This window comes from Coffea eugenioides, unplaced genomic scaffold (assembly GCF_003713205.1).
Source record: "Coffea eugenioides isolate CCC68of unplaced genomic scaffold, Ceug_1.0 ScVebR1_2100;HRSCAF=3067, whole genome shotgun sequence".
Taxonomy (NCBI): Eukaryota; Viridiplantae; Streptophyta; class Magnoliopsida; order Gentianales; family Rubiaceae; genus Coffea; species Coffea eugenioides.
In genome coordinates this window covers 48,331-68,772 of record NW_020862557.1, presented here as the reverse complement: position 1 = coordinate 68,772, position 20,442 = coordinate 48,331, and the positions used below count along the sequence as shown (strand labels likewise).

Below are 20,442 nucleotides of genomic sequence, written 5' to 3'. Positions count from 1 at the left end.
TCTGTTTTAATTCCTTGTTTCTAGCATAAGATTCTTTCAAACTATCATGTAGTCTCTCAATGAAGGATTCAATATCATCATCAGATTCATCATCATCAACAAGTTGAGAGTTGCAAGTAGTTACCTCATCATCACCAATGGCTATGAAAGCCGTTTGAGCAGATTCTTCTTCCTCTTCAACGTCACCATCAGAGTTGCAATCATTCCATATGATTTGAAAGTTGTTGAATTTTGATTTTCGTTCAGCTTTTCCTTCTTTCTTCTTCCTCATTGGGCACTCACTCATGTAGTGTCCAGATTGGCCGCATTCCTAGCATTGTCCGCTTGATTTTTATTGACCTCTTGCTTTACTTTATTTCTTGCATTGTTGAACTGATTTGGAAATGAGTTACTAGATCTTCCTTTTCTGAATCTCCTTTTGCTGAGAATTCTCTTGAAGATTCTTGTGATGAGAGCAAGATCATTGTCGTCAACTTTCACATCTTCTCCATCCAATGAAACCGAGTCATCTTCATGTTGGGATTCTTTTAGAGTAATGCTCCTTCTTACCTTTGCATCTTTTTCCTCCTGTACCTTAGTCTTAAACTTCAACTCATAAGAGATTAGAGAATTAATAAGAGATTCAATAGGTATAGAATTCAAATCTTTAGCCTCTTCAATAGCAGTCACTTTACTTTCGCAATTCTTGGACAAAGCATTCAAGATTTTTCTACTTTCTCTTCTAAGGAGTATTCCTTTTCTAGAACTTCTAAATCCTTAATGAGATCATTGAATCTATAATATATTTTGTCAATATTTTCACGAGATTCCATCTTGAATGATTCATATTTGGTAACTAAGATAGATTTCTTTTGTTCTCTCATATTCTCACTCCCTTCATGAATTTCTCTCAATTTGTTCCAAATCTCTTTAGTAGACCTACAACCCTTGACCCTAATGGATTCATTTGAATCTAAATCACTATATAACACATTCATAACTTTTGTATTTAAGGTGACGTTGTGACAGCCACACCTCCCCTTAAGGCGAACCAAAGGGCTCGACGGACCGCCTGCCCAGCTCTCACCGGGACTCACTACAGTCCTCAATTAAAATACATCACTCACATCCAGTAACATAGGGTATAACCTCAAGAATAAACGAAATAACATTTTTCAAACTTAGAACGAGATAAGATACATTACAAATCTCAAGTAAGGGTATCATTCCCCGAATAAGACAAAAGTCCTCAGTTCTCAAATAATTACATCAAATACTTATCAAGTGAATCGAATTCAAATTATATATGAGATATCCCTTCAGACACTAATAACTCAATACAAGCGCTTTCTTTGGCCTCGAGCCCTGTGGGGAAAAATTATTTTTGGGGGTCACTAATTAAGCCTCAGAACTTCCACTTCCAAACCTGTTAAGGAAAACAAATTGGGGTGAGCTAATGCTCAGTGAGGCCAAGGGAAAAACATGCAAGCATGCTAGCAAAGACACAATATAAAGCAATAACTCGAGTAACAAGTAACTGCGAAACGTTAAGCAACTAGGGAATTTAATCACAATAAAAGGATACGGGAGCTCTCAGGAGCTAATCCACGCGCGATCCAAGCTCAGGTAGTTGACCCTCCGTCAACTTTCACAGTTATCCATGTAGAACTCCACTTACTACCTCTAGCCACCATGACACCCTCTTGGATCCGTAACCAAACAAGCATGTAGGTGGTATCACTTAACAAGTATACCTAGCAAGACCCCTTATTTGGATCAAGTTATAACACTTCCCAAGGTTCACCAAGTTTCTCGACCAAGCCCTTGCCGGCTCGAGTTACAAAGCTAGCCAATGGGTTGGGGCGTCCCCCCCCCATTCACTTTTAGGTCGATGAGACGAAGCTCCAATCGACAAGATTTGGTCATAGCATTGAGACGGGATGAGCGGTACCTCCTACCCTAAAAAGGCATGATACATTCTGCCGCTCAATGCTCACGAAAAACACTTTCATTTGCATTCACATGTAACACGTATCACTTATCAAGCAAGCAATTTCATGAAAGAGAGGACAAGAGTGATAAAGTACGCCCTAGCCTCATTAACTAGCAAGTACAAGAATCATTTCATTTATACACTTCACATGCACTTGATACTCACCAAGTATCAAAAGTCAAAGTTTGAGAAATTAGCTCTAAGACGCTTCGTCGGGAGTTCCCTCGAAGTCCTCTTGAGATCCTGAAAGTATGCAATAATGCATTGTATCTCAAATTCCAGGCCATACAGTATTCGTGTAAAGAAAAGAAATAGTCAATTTTGACTCCACAATTCAAGTTTCCAAAGTATTTCAGTTCATAAGGAACCGACTTTCAAATGAGATCTCAAGTGATAGGTGAACTCATGAAAATAGGTTTGAAATTCTCTAAGAGTTGTAAAAATGTAACCTAGGCCCATAAAAGAACATTTAGGTCCAAATTGGAAATTTCACTTTTCGAGTCATTCGTGGAAAAATCAGTCCGGAAGTTCGGAAAGTCTAAAATAGAAAATTTTACACCGTCAAAAACTTCATTCGAAGCATAACAACTTTGTAGAAGGTCACTTTCCAAGAATCAAATCAGAAACAAGTCAATTTCTCCAAGAAAGTTTACTATTCATTGAAGATAGGTCAAAACAGTCCAAGTTTTTTCCAATAATTTTGGAATTTTGTAAAAATCATAAAATCAAAACCAGCCTTTGAAATTTGATATGAATGTAAATTTCCAATCCAGGTTTCAAATGAAAAAAACGGAACTCGATTCCGATGTTCCTAGCTCAAGAAATAAAAAGTTGAAATTCGCTAAAATTCCTGGACTGTTGGCCTATTTTCTAGATTTAATGCACTTCGGTAATTAGGCCATATCTCACTCGATTCTCAGTGAAATTGAAAACGGTTGGTGGTGTTAGAAACTAGGTTCATAAGGATATATTTATACAGAAGAAATCATTTCCAAAATCCAGACATAAGCGGTTCAAAATCAAGCAACAAATTGATTTTCTGGACAGTCTCGGATGAACAGTAATAAACAGGCAGCCAACTTTCAAAACTCTCCACGAATCGCTCGGGACGAACTAGAAAATGAGCTTGGTACCATTTTAAAGCTCTAAGAGTCTACTTTCAAATGCCGCAAACAGCACTCAATTTCGATCAACGAGCAAAACGTTATAGCTACACAAATGTTGCTGGTCAGAAAATTCTGGAGCTTGTTCCAGTTTTGCTTCTTTACTTGTAAATCAAAATTTAACCAACCATTTGGGTTGATTTTTGGTAGACAACCACAATACACATAGCACAACATATCTACACCAATTTGGAAGCTCAATTAGCACCAGAAAAGTTTTGAAATTACAGGGCAGCAGCAAACAAGAAAGTCGGCAGCAAGTCAGAAATTTCAGACAGTACCTTCTCCAAATTTCTAACTTTCTTCCAACTTCATTCCATCAATCATTCTATATACATGTAACATAGCACAATATCAGCAACCACAACATGCTAATTCATCACATCAGTCACCAATAAACATCCTCAAACCCTCGAGCATGTCATGGAATTGCAAGAACATAATTACTCAACCAATCAACCCAAATTCTACCATAGGTTGCAAACCCATGCTACCTTTGCTCCATTTGAGCTATAATTTTGCAAGATTGAAGTGTGGGTGAGTGAGTTACCTCAAGAACTTAGTTGGACAGCTTTAGGGCAGAAATCTTGACCGAAATTCCTCCAAGAAAACCGATGAACAGCCCCCTCTTCCAAGCTAGGATCAAAGCCCTCTAATGGATGATGAAATTTGGAAGTGGATTGAAGCAAGTTTGTGAGGATTTTGGCTAGATTTTTTTCTTCCCATCTTCGGCCAACTAGAGAGTGACGAGAGGAGAGAGAGTGAAATCAGGTATTGTAATGAAAGTGGAGAGAATTGGTGACTTAATGGTTAAGTCTAAGTGTCAACTCATGCTAGGTCCGTTTAGGGTCTTTGCGTGTCCAATTTTTGCGCTCGTTTGCAACTTTTGTGCACTAAACCTCTAAGGTAATTTCCCTAGTACATTAATAGTATATTACTAGTAGTCTAATATCATGTTCTTAAAATCTCCAATTAATCAAATTAATGTGCCTGTCGGGGCCTTTTCGGCACGCGCGCGTATAAAGGTCAAACTTAAGGGTTTTCTTGTTTGAACTTGGAAATTCAACTTATTCGATTCTAAAACTCTAAAATATGATAATCCAAGTATATATATATAACAATAAAAATCACGATAAGCAATTCATCTTGAATAAATTTGGGCATTAAAATAATATGCGCGTAAAGAACCAATCGGAAAAATTTATTTTCGAGAAATTCAATATTTTGAAATGTACTTTAGTATATTTTATTTTATTTTTATTTTATTAATTTTTTTTTTTGGGTAACTCGAGTACGAAATATTTTTAAAATGACCAATTTAACAATATTTTGAAATAATAAAATTATGGGTCCTCACAGACGTGAGCTCTATCCTTAGCAGTCAGTTCAATTCTTATTTTTTGCCTTGGTCTATGAGTAACTTCATCAATTACAGAGACATCATATGGACCTTCATTTACAATAAATCACAAATCAATATCAATCGATGGCAAGAAGATAATTATTCTTTCCTTCCAACTTACATAATTTGACCCATTGAACATTGGAGGTCTAGTGACAGATTGTCCTTAAAAAAACATGGCATTGTTGGTTGTCATTTTTAGTCCAAAGCCGTTTGAGCTTAATCTCTAGGAAACCAAATTCTGATACCAATTTTTAGGATCAAAGATAACCTAAGAGAGGGTGAATTAGGTCATTTAAAAACTAATCAAATTATGAGACACTTTTTTTGTTCAATATGAAATTTACCCTCTTATCTAGGGGACCACTTAATGAAACAATTAGTAAGAAAGCGAGATTGCTTGAGAGTAGAAGAGATAAGCTGTGAGGACTCATGTTTAATCTTTTAAAATAGTCATTTTTATAATTATTTGCCTTAGAGTTCATTAATTATATTTTAGTTACATGAATTTCTTTTAAATTTCGCTTTATCGCTCGCGAGTCGAAAAGTCGAGCATTTCGCGTCGGAACGATTAAGTGGAGATTTGAGAAATTAATAATAGACTCGTAAGAGTGAGTAATTACAGTGTTAAAGGAATTACATTGGAGGATTAGCGCAATAAACAAAAGAGAAAAGTGGTAGTACGAAACACTATTCCGACAACTATTTAAAGTTGACTTTGGCAAAACTTTTTAGTTATTTTTCCCTCCAATCTTCCAAGACAAGTTTCACACACACAAACACTCATCTCTGTGACGACCCCACCTCTCCCTAGGGCGTACTTCAGGGTTTGGCGGACCGTCTACCCAACTCTCGCCAGACCTCATTCATTTTCTTCAAATAAAATAAGGTATAACCTCGAGAATAAGTGAAATAACAGTTCCCAAACTTGGGACGTATACTTACATTCATTTCTATCTCAAACATTCATACAATCCCAAATATGACAAAAGTGTTGAATTCCAGATACATTCAACCCTAGTTGAGCACTAGCATGAGTACAATTACAAAATTTCGAAAAACTAGACTACGCTAACCTGTACCAGTCTTACGCCTCACTCGTACCTCCTGTAAGGAAAACAAAAACTAAATGAATGAGCTAAAAACGTTGTGAGGTTCCCATACACATAATCAAGTAATTAAAACAAAAACATTAGTCATTTAAGAACAACCAATCAGGAAAATATTTACAATATAAAAGCAATGAGAACACACTCATTAAAAGGATACATGCTCACGTGGAGCCATTCGTTCATTCACTCGCCAACCATTTTCCTTATTCCTCCAATTATTAGAAACTATTGCAAGTGAAAACTCCTCCAGTGTTCTTGACATTCATTCATTGATTTCATTTCCCGCCACTAGCCAATTCACTGGCCAGTTCTCCACCAACCTTCGTGGTCATACTCAGGTATACCAAAACACTGTCTCAGGGTCACGAGCAGTCCGACCGAGTCCGCTTCTGGCTCGACTCGACTGGCAACGAAGGGCAAGGGCCCAGTTATGTCAAAAGGCTTACATTCATGCACAAATAGCATTCAATCATTGAAAATTCACTTTGGCTTGGGTCGAATGCGATAAAGTACACACTCGCCCATCGAAAATCAATTTAACAATTCTTGGAAAGCATTTAACATTCAAGCAAACATTCACAAATAGTCACATAGTCACTTGTTGTACAAACACACAAGGAACACTCACCAATATGAGCAAGAGATATGTCAAAAGTTTCCTTCCGGGTTGTACTCCGGATCACCAAAGAAACCTAAATTAGTCAAAATAAGGTATTACGGTTCAACTAATCAAAATCTCAATGAACCTTCAAAAATCCAGAAATTACTAGTGCAAATTTGAAAATACAATTTTAGAGTGAATAATAACATTTGAACTTCCAAATCATGAAAAATCTTGAGTCATTTCTCAAATTCAAACATAACGAAAGAAAATTCCAGGAATCAGTAGTTGAAAGAACAACCAATCCCAAATTGAAGTGAGCAAATGTAATTCAAAGTTTTTGAGATAAAACTAACACTTTTTGTGACAGCCCCACCTCCCCCTAAGGCGAACCAAAGGGTTCGGCGGACCGCCTGCCCAGCTCTCGCCAGGTCTACGGAATCAAATCACTTAAAACCCTACAACCGTGCACAGAAACCCAAAGAAAACAAACAATTGGAGACCACCAAGCCAAAATAAAACTTACCAAACCATACGGATACCACAAGTGTTCATCAAGCCATGTAAAAGTACCATCTCAACAAGTACACTTAATTTACATGGTTAATCTTTTTAAGATATACAAACGCTGAAAGGTTTAAAAGTTTACAAGCAATACAAGTCGGAATATTCATGAGGGATCAAAGTACAATTAGGGTTTCAACTACAGAGGTGCTATACAAAAGAATAACTAGAGCTCGCTGTACTTCTTTCTTCAAAATCATGGTTCAAAAGTATTGTTCCCTGTAAGGAAAACAAAAGGTAACGGGAAGGGGGTGAGTTTACGCTCAATGAGGTACCAAAATAATAGCAGTTTAAAACATGGCATTTCATATTCAATTAGTAACATATGCATATCAAATAAGGAAATGAACAGACATCTTAAATAGAAAGGATACTGGTGGCTCTCAGGAGCCAAATTTCCCCATTTGCAGTACTTGATCCCAACCCGTTGACTCTTCGTCAACGCTCGAAGAAACAAACATGACCGTAGACCCCACTTACGCCAAATCTCGTTCACCAAACATACCCCTTACCGGGCCCGAACGCCAAACAGGAAACAGGAATGGTAATACTCGAGTATACCGGAATCAAGGGTCTCAATACCCAAAGATTCCTAGAACAGACTACTGTGGTTCGTTATCTAATCGACCAGGCCCTTGCCGGCTCGACTTGAGTAACTTGCCACAGGTGTTGAGCTCAGAGGTCACAGAAGGATCGTTGGATATCAATCTCCAAACGACGTCCGAACAGACTCAGATACAGATAACAGATTACACACAGTAAATAGGCATACAGACAGACAAGAGAACGAGTGTGATAAAGTACACCCTCGTCTCAAATAGAATAAACAGATAGTACAGTCGTTCAAATCACAGATTGCAGGTGCAGAAACCAAGTTAAGCAACAAATAAGGGGAGTGGTACACTCACCAGTTCAAGTACAGATACTTCAAAAGTGTTCACCCAAAGTGGTTTAATCGTCAAGAAACCCTAAAAATAACCAAGGTAATACAATTGAAGTTTCTATATCCAAAACGGAGTAAACAGAATGCACAAGTGAGGCTCGACTACTAGTCGTATGCCCATGCAAATGAACCATTAATGCAAAGCAAAGAGGTGGATTTGGAGTGAAAAGGTAACAGTTGGTTCTAAAAGTAGGAACAACCTCAAAACCCTACCTACAATGCTTTACTAACTCCAAATTTAAAGTAGAAAATAAAAGTAAGATCAAGGTTAAGAAAACAGAATTTTCCAGTTTTGCGCAATACTATAAGAAAAATCATATCTCAAGCTTCTTAAGTCCAAAATTGATAAAATTTATACCGTTGGAAAATACATTCAAAGGGCTACAACTTCCCAGAAGACACTATTGTAAGATTCAGAACACAAGTCAGTCAAATTCGAACCTCAAATTGCTGTTTTATCCAGTAAAAGACAGAACGGGTACAATATTTCAGTCAAATTTGAAAAATCACCATAAATCGTACAGACAGAACCAGGGTCTGAAATTTTCACGGGTTGTAGTTCTATGAATCTAGTTTCAAATGCAACAAATGGAACTCAATTCTGACATTTCTACATCAAGTTATAACAGATTTTCTGAGACTTCTCAGGAGTTCTTGCGGAAATTTTGACAGCACCTCCCTTTGTTTTTCTTTACTTTTCCATCCAAACATTAACACCAATCACTTCTCAATTTCAACCACAAGTATACCCACAAATCACAAGCTATCAAAAACCCTTAATATACAACCAATTTGTAGATCCAAAAGTAACTCTAATCATGTCCAAATTAGAAACCCTAAACCTGAAATTTATGCATCAAAGCTGAAATTTCTTTAAGCAAAGTGAAATAACACATAAACACTAGATTTTGCACATGTCAAAGCTAGGAAATCCTAACTAACCTTCAAGCTTCATATTTGGACAGAATATTCATGATAAAACTGAAAATTTCCATAATATCACTTCCAACCATGAAATTTTGCATAAAATTACCAAAGTTGCCTCCATAAGACACTAATTTGCAATTATCTGAAATAGAGAAAGATTCTTAGCATAAATACCTTAAACCTTAGGCAAAGAGGCTATCCACACCTTTCTCTTCCCAAATCATTCCATAGGAACCCTAAAGCTTCCTTAGAGAACAACTTCTATGGAGTATTTTGCAAGACCATCGGCGAAATCTCAAAGTTTAGGCAAGAAATTGAAGTGGAAGATGAAGCTATCTTTCTCTCTTTTGCTCTCCAAATTTTCGGCCAAGAAAGGGCAAGAATGAAGAAGATTTGGGTCAATTTTGATTTTGGTAAAGTTAAATAAGAGTTGGTCAAGTCCAACTTCCAATGGATTCGCGACACGTGGCACCTTAGATGTCTCAAGCTTATCTTCTTTCTCCCAATGGTTAATATATCTAGCTAACCTCTAATAATCTCCTAGCACCTTGTAAAATAATATCCCTTAACACAAAACTTCAACTAGGGGTCAAAATTTTATCGCACTAACCGCACTAGCGGGTCCCACGTCCAAGATACACTACTAATGTCACATAAACTAACTTATACTAGAAAAATTATTTCAAAACTATACTTACTTATAAAATCTCTGGAAAAATTAATATAATAGGTATAATGAAGAAAATGCATGTGAAATAATAAAATAAAATAATATAAAATACGGAAAATTTACGGGTCCTCACACTTTTCATCTTAGTTGATACCAAAGCTTGATAAAAAACAACTCATATACTACTATTGAAGTGCATTCAAGGATACATATGCAACTTGAGATCCAACTTGTGAGGACTTGTAAAATCCCTCATATTTTTCTTAAAATTCCCTTTTATTTGGATTTATTTCTTTATAATAGCCTTACTACTCATTCACTCCCTCAATAGTTACAATTAATCATAGAACCAAGAGTTTTCCCTTTATTTTCATCGTTAAAGTAAACTAGGGTTTTTACGTCTTTTGGTAGTGTGATTACTCGGTATGGAGTGTGTACTAAATTTGGCGGTTAAGAGTGAGTTTTAGATAAGAAAAAATGCATGTTTAGAAGTGATAATAATAAGTTAGTGAATCATAAGTTAAAACCGTAGTACACACGATTTAAGGAAAATCGGTTTGAACCGACAGGTACCGTTCGCTACCGATTGAGTGCACCACTTGAACACCACTTTATTACCTTAATCCTTTAGTTATTAGTGCATAAATATCATCCCTTAATCAGCCAATAAAGAGACAAAATTATTGACCAAAAAGAAAGGAAAAAGAAGAAAAATTAAAGATGTAATCTTGAGGTAACAAGTGGCAAACATCCAAGGGTTGTTTGACCAACCAATTTCCTTCATTTTTATCCCCAAATTCACTTCAATTCCTCTTCATTTTCTGCATTTCTGGCCGAGCTTAAGGGAGAGGAAAAACCAAGTGAGCAAACTCTAACTTTCACCTTGAATCATCTTCATTTGAGAGAAATCACCCAATCCAAACCAATTAAACTTTCATTTTAGTACTTAGGAAGCTTTGTGTGGTAGAAGTTGTGGAAGAGAGGGGTGTAGTTCTCACCTACAAGCACTTTATGGAAGGTACCATGGTTGTCTTTCCTTTTTCTCTTCTTAATCTTGCTAAAGTTTGGATAGAAACTCTTAATCTTGGGTTTTGACGGTTAATTAGTGAGTTGTGCATGATATGGGGGAGTGTTTAGCTAGGGTTTACATTTTCATCCTTGATTATGGTTATCTACCTATTAATTGATGTTATTGAGCTAGTAGTTGATGGTTTTGATGATAGAGTACTTGTTAGATATGGACGAATGCCTTTAAAGAGCAGGCTCAGGCGGCTAATGGTCACCTTGTTCAGGTAGTGAGAGACGTGAGAGACCGGACCGATCACATTTTGACAGAGTACGGGGCCCTAGTTGAGGAAATGGTGCAGAACTTGGCCGAGAAAGGTCAAGGGCACGCGGTCCCTAGTGATCCCGAGGAGGATCCTGAGGAGGACTCGGAGGAGGAGGCGGTCACACCTGCGGAGTCTGTTGGGTCTGTGATAGCCCCACTTCCCCCTAAGGTGAACCAAAGGGTTCGGCGGACTGCCTGCCTAACTCTCGCCAGGACTCGTTCAATCTTTTCAAGCAAAATAAGATATAACCTCGAGGAAAAGAGAACTAACCATTTCCAAACTTGAAACATATACTTACATTTATATCCATCTCAAATAGAAATACAATCCCAATTAGAACAAAAGCTTTAAGTTCTTACTACATCCAACCTTATCCAAGCACTAGCGTGAGAACAATAAAAAAATAAAATTTCTAAAAGCTAGACCAAGCTAGTCTACACAGGACTCACGCCCTTGCTCGCATCCCCTGTAAGGAAAACAAAGCTAACGGAATGAGCTAAAAGCCCAATGAGGTTCAATACAGATAGCCAAGTAATTAAACAAGGACATTAATCATGTAATAACAAATAATCCAGAAAATATTTACAATATAAAGCAATGATAACACACTCATTAAAAGGATACATGCTCACGTGGAGCCCTTCGTTCATTCATTCCACCAATCATTTCCTTATTCCTTCAGTCATTAAAAATTATATTTGTAAGTGAAAACCCCTCCATTGTTTTTGCCATTCATTCATTCATTTCATTTTCCCCTTACTGGACATTGGCCAGTCTCCACCAATCCTCGTGGTCATACTCGAGTATACCAAACATTTTTCCAGGGTTACCAATCGCCCGATCGAGTCCGCTGCTAGCTCGAGTCGACCGGCAACAAAGGGCAAGGGCTCAATTCAGCCAAACAACTTACATTCATGCACAAGTAGCATTTAATCATTTAATCATTGTAAATTATACATTCATTTAGGTTGAGTGCGATGAAGTACACACTTGCCTAGTAAAATTCATTTTTAGAAATCATTGAAAACATTTAACATTTAATCAAACATTCACAAATAGTCACATAGTCACAGCAATCCACATAGTCATAGAAAACATAACGTACAAAGAACACTCACCTATTTAAGCAAAATAACGTCCAAAGTTTCTTTTCGGATAATACTCTCAATCACCAAGGAACCCTAATAATAACCAAGAGAAAATATTACAGTTAAACCATCCAAAGTTTAGGTGAACCAAAGAAAATCTGAATAACTACTAGTACAAAGTATAAGTATAGTTTTGGAAGTGAAAAGAGTACATTTAAACCAAAGGCCATGAGTAAAATATTTGTAAAACTTATGCTCGCTCGTAAAACTTTGAAATCTCCATTTGAGTCGAAGAAACGAAGAAAACGTATTTCTATTAGTCGTAAATTTCATTTTTCCAAGGGTACAAGTTTCGGCCAGATTCTAGCTTATATACCTCTAAGAAAGAAGACTTGAATACCTTAGACGATTCAAGTTAGTTTCATCCTCAGCCCTTACTCAAGTCGTGAGTACATCTACCTAGCCCTCGAGTGCAAATTTGGGCAGCACTCCCTTTGTATTTACCTATTTTCCTGCCATTTATGGCTTCATTATTTTCCTCAATCAGCCCCCAAAATCACACACAAATAATCTCATTACAATAGCCGTTCAATAGGCTAAAAGTCATTCCATTACAAAAGCAAGCAAAAAAAGTGACCGGAAATATGGTTAAAGGTAAAGAACAAAATGACAGGTTTGACGTCTCTTAGCATATTGGTCACAACCAAAGCTACGCTTATAGGATTGGGGTACAATTTATACCATTTCGAAGCTAAGACAAAGGGATACAACTTTCATGAGACAACTCAGCCCGGTTCACGGTTTATCCAGGTCAAATTTACAGATTACAGAACCAGAATTTCACTGTCAAGCTGGATAACAGCACTGGGTTCAAATGACAATAACTTAGGCTACACAAGTCCGATTGAGGCGTTTTTGGATGCGTTGGAAAGATAAAACATAACACTAAAACTTTTGTGTTTTGGATAACTGCTGATTTAATACGAATCAAGGTGAAAAATGAAGCCAGAATGATGAAATGTCAAAACTGTCTGCAAAACTCTACCTACGGCAGTCAAGGGTATTTTTGTCATTTCACATGATACAGTGCTCAGATAGAGCTGAAATTTTACAGGTAGCTATAAAACATCATTTCCTACATCTTTCATGTTTTAAGCTAAGCCTAATTCGGCCTCCATCATGGCCGAATGAAGCTGGTTAGAACAGGGCAGAATTCTCTACTAAAGCTGAAATTTAACACCCAAGCTGAAAATTCCTTAGGCAAATGAAACTAACACCATAACACTAGATTTTTATCATATGAAAGCTAATAAATCATGGCCAACCATTAATCATCACATGAGGGCAGAAAATTCTCTACGAAAATTGAAAATTTCTCAATCATTACTTCAAATCATAATATTCCTCATAAAACTACATATTTTTCATTTCTAAACCACTAATATGCCATTACTAGAAGTAAAGAAGGATTTTATTGACAATATACCTTATGACCACAAGGAAAAATGGTAGTTTAGACCTTTCTCCTCCAAAATAACTCCACCAAAACCTTTAAACCTCCATAGTGAGCACATGTATGGAGTAGTTTCAAATTTGGTTGGCTAAAACTCAAGATCCAAGCTAACAAGTGAAGTACAAAAAGGAGTTTTTCTCTCTTGTTTTGCTGCTCAAAATAGCCAGCCAAGAAGAAGAAAATGGAGGATATTTTGGGTCAAAATTTGTTTTACTAAAGTGAAGAAAATTAGGTCAAATTCCAACCTCTAATGATGCAGTGACACTTGGCCTTTCTAGTGTTTTCTCTAATCCTTTGTCTTCCAATGGTTACATCATATAACAAACCTCTAATTATCCTCTAGCACCTTGTATAATAACACTTAGCACAAAAATCACTTAGTCACCAAAATTTTATCGCACTAGAGGGTCCCACGTCTATAATGCACTTCAAATTTAACGTGCACTAACTTATACTAGGAAAATGATTTAAAATTGTACTTACTTATTAAAATGCATAGAAACTTTAATATTTTAAAGGCAAGTATAAAAATGTAGGCAAAAATAAAATAATGCCTAGAAAATGTGAAAATTTCGGGTTCTCACACTCTCTCCCCCTTAAGAAATTTCGTCCTCGAAATTTTTACGTTCTGTTGCCGCAGATGACCTCGGAGCTTGTTGCTGTCTATGGCATATACCTATGTTGGTACTTTTGTTCGGTTCTCTCTTACATTAGTTTGTTTCAGTTTGGTTCCACCCACTTGTTGAGTACTATGCTCGCGTGGCTGTTTTTTCGGGGAATTGCTAAGTTGATGATTGCTACTCCCACAAATCAAACACTTTTGCCCTTTCCTCCAGCAATCATCCTCAGCGTGATTTGCCTTCCCGCAGTATCCATAGGCCAAGTGAGAAGTCACTTTTTGGCTTTCTTGAGAAATTTTCTCTGATCCTATTTGACTTCCTTTTGTAGACCCCTCATCTAATGCTCCTAATGTCCATAGTGGGTGAGGTAAATAGTTCACTTTTTGCATTTTAGAAGGCATTATCTTGTCTCTAGATTCCTCAGGTAGGTTAATAGATGCACCTCTTTTTCGTGTTTCGAAAGCTTTTACTTGTGCTTTCGCGTCCTCAATTCTTTGAACTTTTTCTAAAGCCTTCGTAAAAGTATTAACTTGAACCGCCGCTAAAGTTTCCTGGATTTCCAAATTCAAGCCTTGTATGAACTGTCTTACTCTCCTTCGCTCCGTAACCACCAATTCGGAAGCGAACTTAGACAGTTTAGTAAATTTAGTCTCATATTCAGCCACACTCTGGGTTCCCTGATGCAACCCAATAAACTCATCCTCTCTCCTTTCTTGGACCAAAGGTGGGAGGTATTTCTCGTTAAATTTCCTTATAAAATTCGGCCATGTCCATGTAGTCTGTTTTCTCTCCCACTTTGTCCTAATAACATTCCACCATGCTCGGGCCAGTCCTTCGAATTAGAATACAGCAAAGTTCTCCTGTCTTTGCTCCGTGTAGTTCAAGGCTGCGAAAATGTTAATCATTACCTCTAACCACTGTTCAACTACATCTAGATCAGGCCCTCCAAGAAATTTAGGAGGTACAAATTTTTGAAACCGCTCCAGAGCCCTATCCTCTCCTATCTCAGTATTCTGGGATTGATTTACTGGCATTTGACCTTGTTGATCTACCAATCGCGCTAGGATATTTGTCATTTGTTGGATTGCCGTCGCTACTTGGTCTCCTGCCTCAACCCTCGGCCCACGATCTTGCTCAGCTACTGTTTCTCTTTCATTTCTTGGTTCTTGAGCTTGCCTAGCCCCACGGTCATGACTAGCTCCACGTTCGTGACTACGTCTCCCCTCCATACCTTTTTTCTCTCTTTTTTTTTCAAAAGGTGATTTAGTATGTAAACATAGGAAATTGACTAAAACGGCAAGATATAATACACCAAATTCACAAAGAGACATATCAAGTAGACAAAATCAAGTACAGCAAATACTATACATGTAAGTATTGAAATACCACAAGCCAATTGCATACAGTAACAATACAGGGGCAAAACAAGAAGAAATCGCGACATGCTGTTCCACACTCGGTTAAAATACTCCCCGTCCGATCTCTCACTTCTATTACTATCCGAACTAGACGTCCGTAGACCCCTTGAACTTGCTCTCACCAAACGTTAGCCTATTCTTGATCCTCGAAATAAAGATCACAAGTCCTTAGTATTGCCCTCAACTCCCACGTACTCGGGTACAAAAATCCGAGATAATTCACCACTCGAACTGGCCAGTCCCAAGAGTAAATTATCTACAATTGAGATTCCTATCTAACATACATATCTATAGTCCTCAAGTACCATGATAAAGATTTAAGACCTATAACAATTCATGATTCATAGCCTATGCTCAAAAGAGCACTTAATCCTTCATACTTATTCACGAAATCAGGACCATAACACCACTTGGCCCAAGCTCACTCCGTGCAGAGACCACGAGAAGTGGCTCTGATACCACCTGTGACAGCCCCACTTCCCCATAAGGCGAACCAAAGGGTTCGGCGGACCGCCTGCCCAGCTCTCGCCAGGACTCGTTCGATCTTTTCAAGCAAAATAAGATATAACCTCGAGGAAAAGAGAACTAACCATTTCCAAACTTGAAACATATACTTACATTCATATCCATCTCAAATAGAAATACACTCCCAATTAAAAATAAAGTTTTAAGTTCTTACTACATCCAACCTTATCCAAGCACTAGCGCGAAAACAATAAAAAAATAAAATTTCAAAAAGCTAGACCAAGTTAGTCTGCACAGGATTCACACCCTCGCTCACATCCCCTGTAAGGAAAACAAAGCTAACGGAATGAGTTAAAAGCCCAATGAGGTTCCATATACATAGCCAAGTAATTAAACAAGGACATTAATCATGTAATAACAAGTAATCCAGAAAACATTTACAATATAAAGCAATGATAACACACTCATTAAAAGGATACATGCTCACGTGGAACCCTTCGTTCATTCATTCCACCAATCATTTCCTTATTCCTTCAGTCATTAAAAATTATATTTGTAAGTGAAAACCCCTCCATTGTTCTAGCCATTCATTCATTCATTTCATTTTCCCCCTACTGGACACTGGCCAGTCTCCACCAATCTTCATGGTCATAAATTAGGTCGAGTGCGATAAAGTACACACTCGCCTAGTAAAATTCAATTTTAGAAATCATTGAAAACATTTAACATTTAATCAAACATTCACAAATAGTCACATAGTCACAGCAATCCACATAGTCATAGAAAACATAACGTACAAAGAACACTCACCTATTTAAACAAAATAACTTCCAAAGTTTCTTTCCGGATAATACCCTAAATCACCAAGGAACCCTAATAATAACCAAGAGAAAATATTACAGTTAAACCATCCAAAGTTTAGGTGAACCAAAGAAAATCCGAATAACTACTAGTACAAAGTATAAGTATAGTTTTGGAAGTGAAAAGAGTACATTTAAACCAAAGTCCATGAGTAAAATATTTGTAAAACTTATGCTCGCTCGTAAAACTTTGAAATCTCCATTTGAGTCGAAGAAACGAAGAAAACGTATTTCTATTAGTCGTAAATTTTATTTTTCCAAGGGTACAAGTTTCAGCCAGATTCTAACTTATATACCTCTAAGAAAGAAGACTTGAATACCTTAGATGATTCAAGTTAGTTTCATCCTCAACCCTTACTCAAGTCCCGAGTACATCTACCTAACCCTCGAGTGCAAATTTGGGCAGCACGCCCGTTGTATTTAGCTATTTTCCAGGCATTTATGGCTTCATTATTTTCCTCAATCAGCCCCCAAAATCACACACAAATAATCTCATTACAATAGCCGTTCAATAGGCTAAAAGTCATTCCATTACAAAACCAAGCTAGAAAAGTGACAGGAAATAAGGTTTAAGGTAAAGAACAAAATGATAGGTTTGATGTCTCTTAGCGTATCGGTCACAACCAAAGCTACGCTTATACAATTGGGGTATAATTTATACTATTTCGAAGCTAAGGCAAAGGGCTACAACTTTCATGAAGACAACTCAGCCCGGTTCACAGTTTTTCCAGTTCGAATTTACAGATTACAGAACTAGAATTTCACTTTCAAGCTGGATAACAGGACTGGGTTCAAATGACAATAACTCAGGCTACACAAGTCCGATTGAGGCATTTTCGAATGCGTTGGAAAGCTAAAACATAAGACTACAACTTTTGTGTTTTGGCTAACTACTGATTTAATACGGATCAAGGTGAAAAATGAAGCCAGAATGATGAAATGTCAAAACTATCCGCAAAACTCTACCTATGGCAGTCAAGGGTATTTTTGACATTTCATGTGCTACAGTACTCATATTGAGCTGAATTCTGACAAACATCTATAAAACATCATTTCCTAAAACTTTCATGTTTTAAGCTAAGCCCAATTCGGCCTCCGTCATGGCCGAGTGAAACTGGTAAAAATAGGGCAGAATTCTCTACTAAAGCAGAAATTTAACACCCAAGCTGAAAATTTCTTAGGCAAATGAAACTAACACCATAACACTAGATTTTTAACATGTCAAAGCTAATAAATCATGGCCAACCATTAATCATCACTGTCGCGCCCCACTTTTCGAGTGTGTGAAAGTAGTGTGTATGTGAACGTGTGTGAAGATGAAAATAAAAGGCCGTGGGATTGTGAAATGCGACGGTTTGGCCAAAGTATAGTTCAAAAGGGTTTTTTGGATGGAAAATGGAGTCTCCACTTGGTATAGAGTTAGGGTGTTGTCGCGACCCACTTTTTGATGTGTGTGAAAGTAGTGTGTGAGATATGTATGTGAGCGTGTGTAAAAATGAAATAAAAAGGCCGTGGGACTTGAAAATGCGACGATTTGGCCAAACAAAGTTCAAAAAGGGTTTTTGAATGGAAAATGGAGTCGCCACTTGGTATAGAGTTAGGGTGTACCAAGTCACCCAAAAAGTGATTTCTTGGAAAGCAAAGTAAACAAACCCCTTTTTAAGAACTTTTAGGTCTACGTAACCAAAGAAAGGGATCGGGGGTCACATTTGATAAGTGAGAAGGCAAAGGCAAAGCCTAAGGCACTCCCTTACCCTAGAAAAAGCTAGTTGCGTGACTTAGCCTCTCTTTTCCTAATTTCTTCTACCCAAAGTATGTTTTGCATGTTGGATATGACTAATGGATGCTAAAAGAAATGCAATCCTAAATCTAAAATGTCTCTTATGAAGCTTTTTGGTCCCAACCACATGAGTTGTGGTGGCCAATAAGGAAAGTCCTCATAGAGGTCGCGAATGATGCAAATGAAGACTCAAATATGAGTGCAAGTGTGAAAATGTAAGAAAACGTGCATGTGTGCGAATGTAAGACAAGTGCACGTGTGCAAAGTGGGAAAATAAAGGTGTTTGTGTGCAAATGGATGAAAATATGATAGTAGATACATATAAGTGCAATTGGGCGCAATTTGTGAGGTGGAAAATAAGTGATAAAAGAAGAAAAATGTGCAAACATGGCATGTGGATTGAGAAAAATATAATTTGTTAGAAAATGTGGATGAAAGAGTGAGGAAGTGATATGACAAGAATGAGAGTACATGAACCTAGAGGTATGCATCAAGTCGGGTACGGGAATGACTCCTAATTGCACGACTTTAATTTTCCCTTTGATTAGAAGGAAGAACTAGCGTGCTAAGGCTATTTTGTAGCCACACTCGCTCGTTTCCCTTATCGAAAGGGGACTCTCAAGCAAATGTACCATATAACTAGCATGAGATGCAAAAACCTAAAATGAAGGGGAAAGGGTTGGAGGGACATGCCAAATGCTAAAAAAACTAAGAAAAATGCATGAAATGTAGTGAAACATGCAAGTATGGACTAGCGAGGGAGCGGCCTATTGGGTCTAGCACTGGACTAGCCCTTTCTATTAATTCCTACTAGCGTTGGACTAGTGGAAAACGGGACAATGAGCCACAACTAGCGTTGGACTAGAGTGGCGACGTGCATTCATCCATCCTATTCATCTACGACTATAGAAAACAAGTAGGCATGCCAATCACATATAAACACGTAGCACATAACACTTAGCATGCTCGACTAGATGCAAGAGCCTAATAAAGCAAATTAACACATAGCAACAAAGGCAAGCAATGAACCTATTACACTTGCTAACTAAAACAAAAGGGAAAGGGGAAAAATGGACAAAATTGCTCTCCAAGCCCTATCTATTACAAGCCAAGAGGTGTACACATACCCCATAAATAAATAAAAGAAAGACTTAATAAAAAGCGAGAGTAAACGAAATAAATGAAAGGAATTATGGAAAAGCAAGGAAAGCAAAGTAGACATGCAATTCTCACTTAGCACGTTGGATCACATAGGGTCAAATAAGGTCAAAATGAGGGATAGAGTGTACCTCCCTTGAATCGATGCCCTAACGAAGTGAAATTACTAATTTACCCTCCAAAATAATAAAAAGGTCAAGGTACCACTTTAATTATCAAATAATCACATGGAACAAAAATTAAACACAAAAAATGGAAATTAAGCACGAAATGAAAATTAAATATGGAATAAACCATGCATGTGTAGGCAAAACTCGGTCCCAGATAAAAAGTTTCGAGAATCTAAAATGGAGTACTAAATTGAATGGCTTAAGGTGGAATCCATCACAATCAAATGCAAAAATCACAAAAGAAGAATGGAAAATTATCTATTATGGTTAAATAACAAAATTAGCTAAGAAAAATTAAATCAAACGAAACCAGGACTATAAATTCTTCCAAATTATTAAGCTTTCATGATTTCATCCTAGAAATTCATTGAAATTTGTCCACAATTCCCGTGAAAACATATCAAGGCAAATTATCATGTAAAAGGGATCCAATTGCAAACATTAATCAATCATGTGAGTCCAATTAGAACATTTAAGCACTTCGAAAATCCAAAAAATAATAAGAGGCCAAATAACGGTTCAAGTTGCAATCAATTTAGGACTTAATTGCAAGAGATTGGAATGTAATTGGGCCATAGTCGCATTACTAGAGACTAGAGGGAGCAAAAAATAATTTTTCTTTTTCCATGCATGCATACGTAGAAGCTTAAGCTTCTGCAACTGAAAAATGAAGGCTGCTCCATCC

General features: G+C 37.2%; 1 long non-coding RNA gene across 1 annotated transcript; it reads right to left on the bottom strand.

Moving 5' to 3' along the window:
- Positions 1–1,136: 1,136 nt before the first annotated feature.
- LOC113756227 lies at positions 1,137–3,962 on the bottom strand. The gene is made up of 2 exons (XR_003465876.1): positions 3,686–3,962; positions 1,137–1,405 (listed from the first exon to the last, which is right to left on the bottom strand). It is a non-coding gene; the product is annotated as an uncharacterized LOC113756227 (long non-coding RNA).
- Between the last annotated feature and the right edge of the window lie 16,480 nt (positions 3,963–20,442).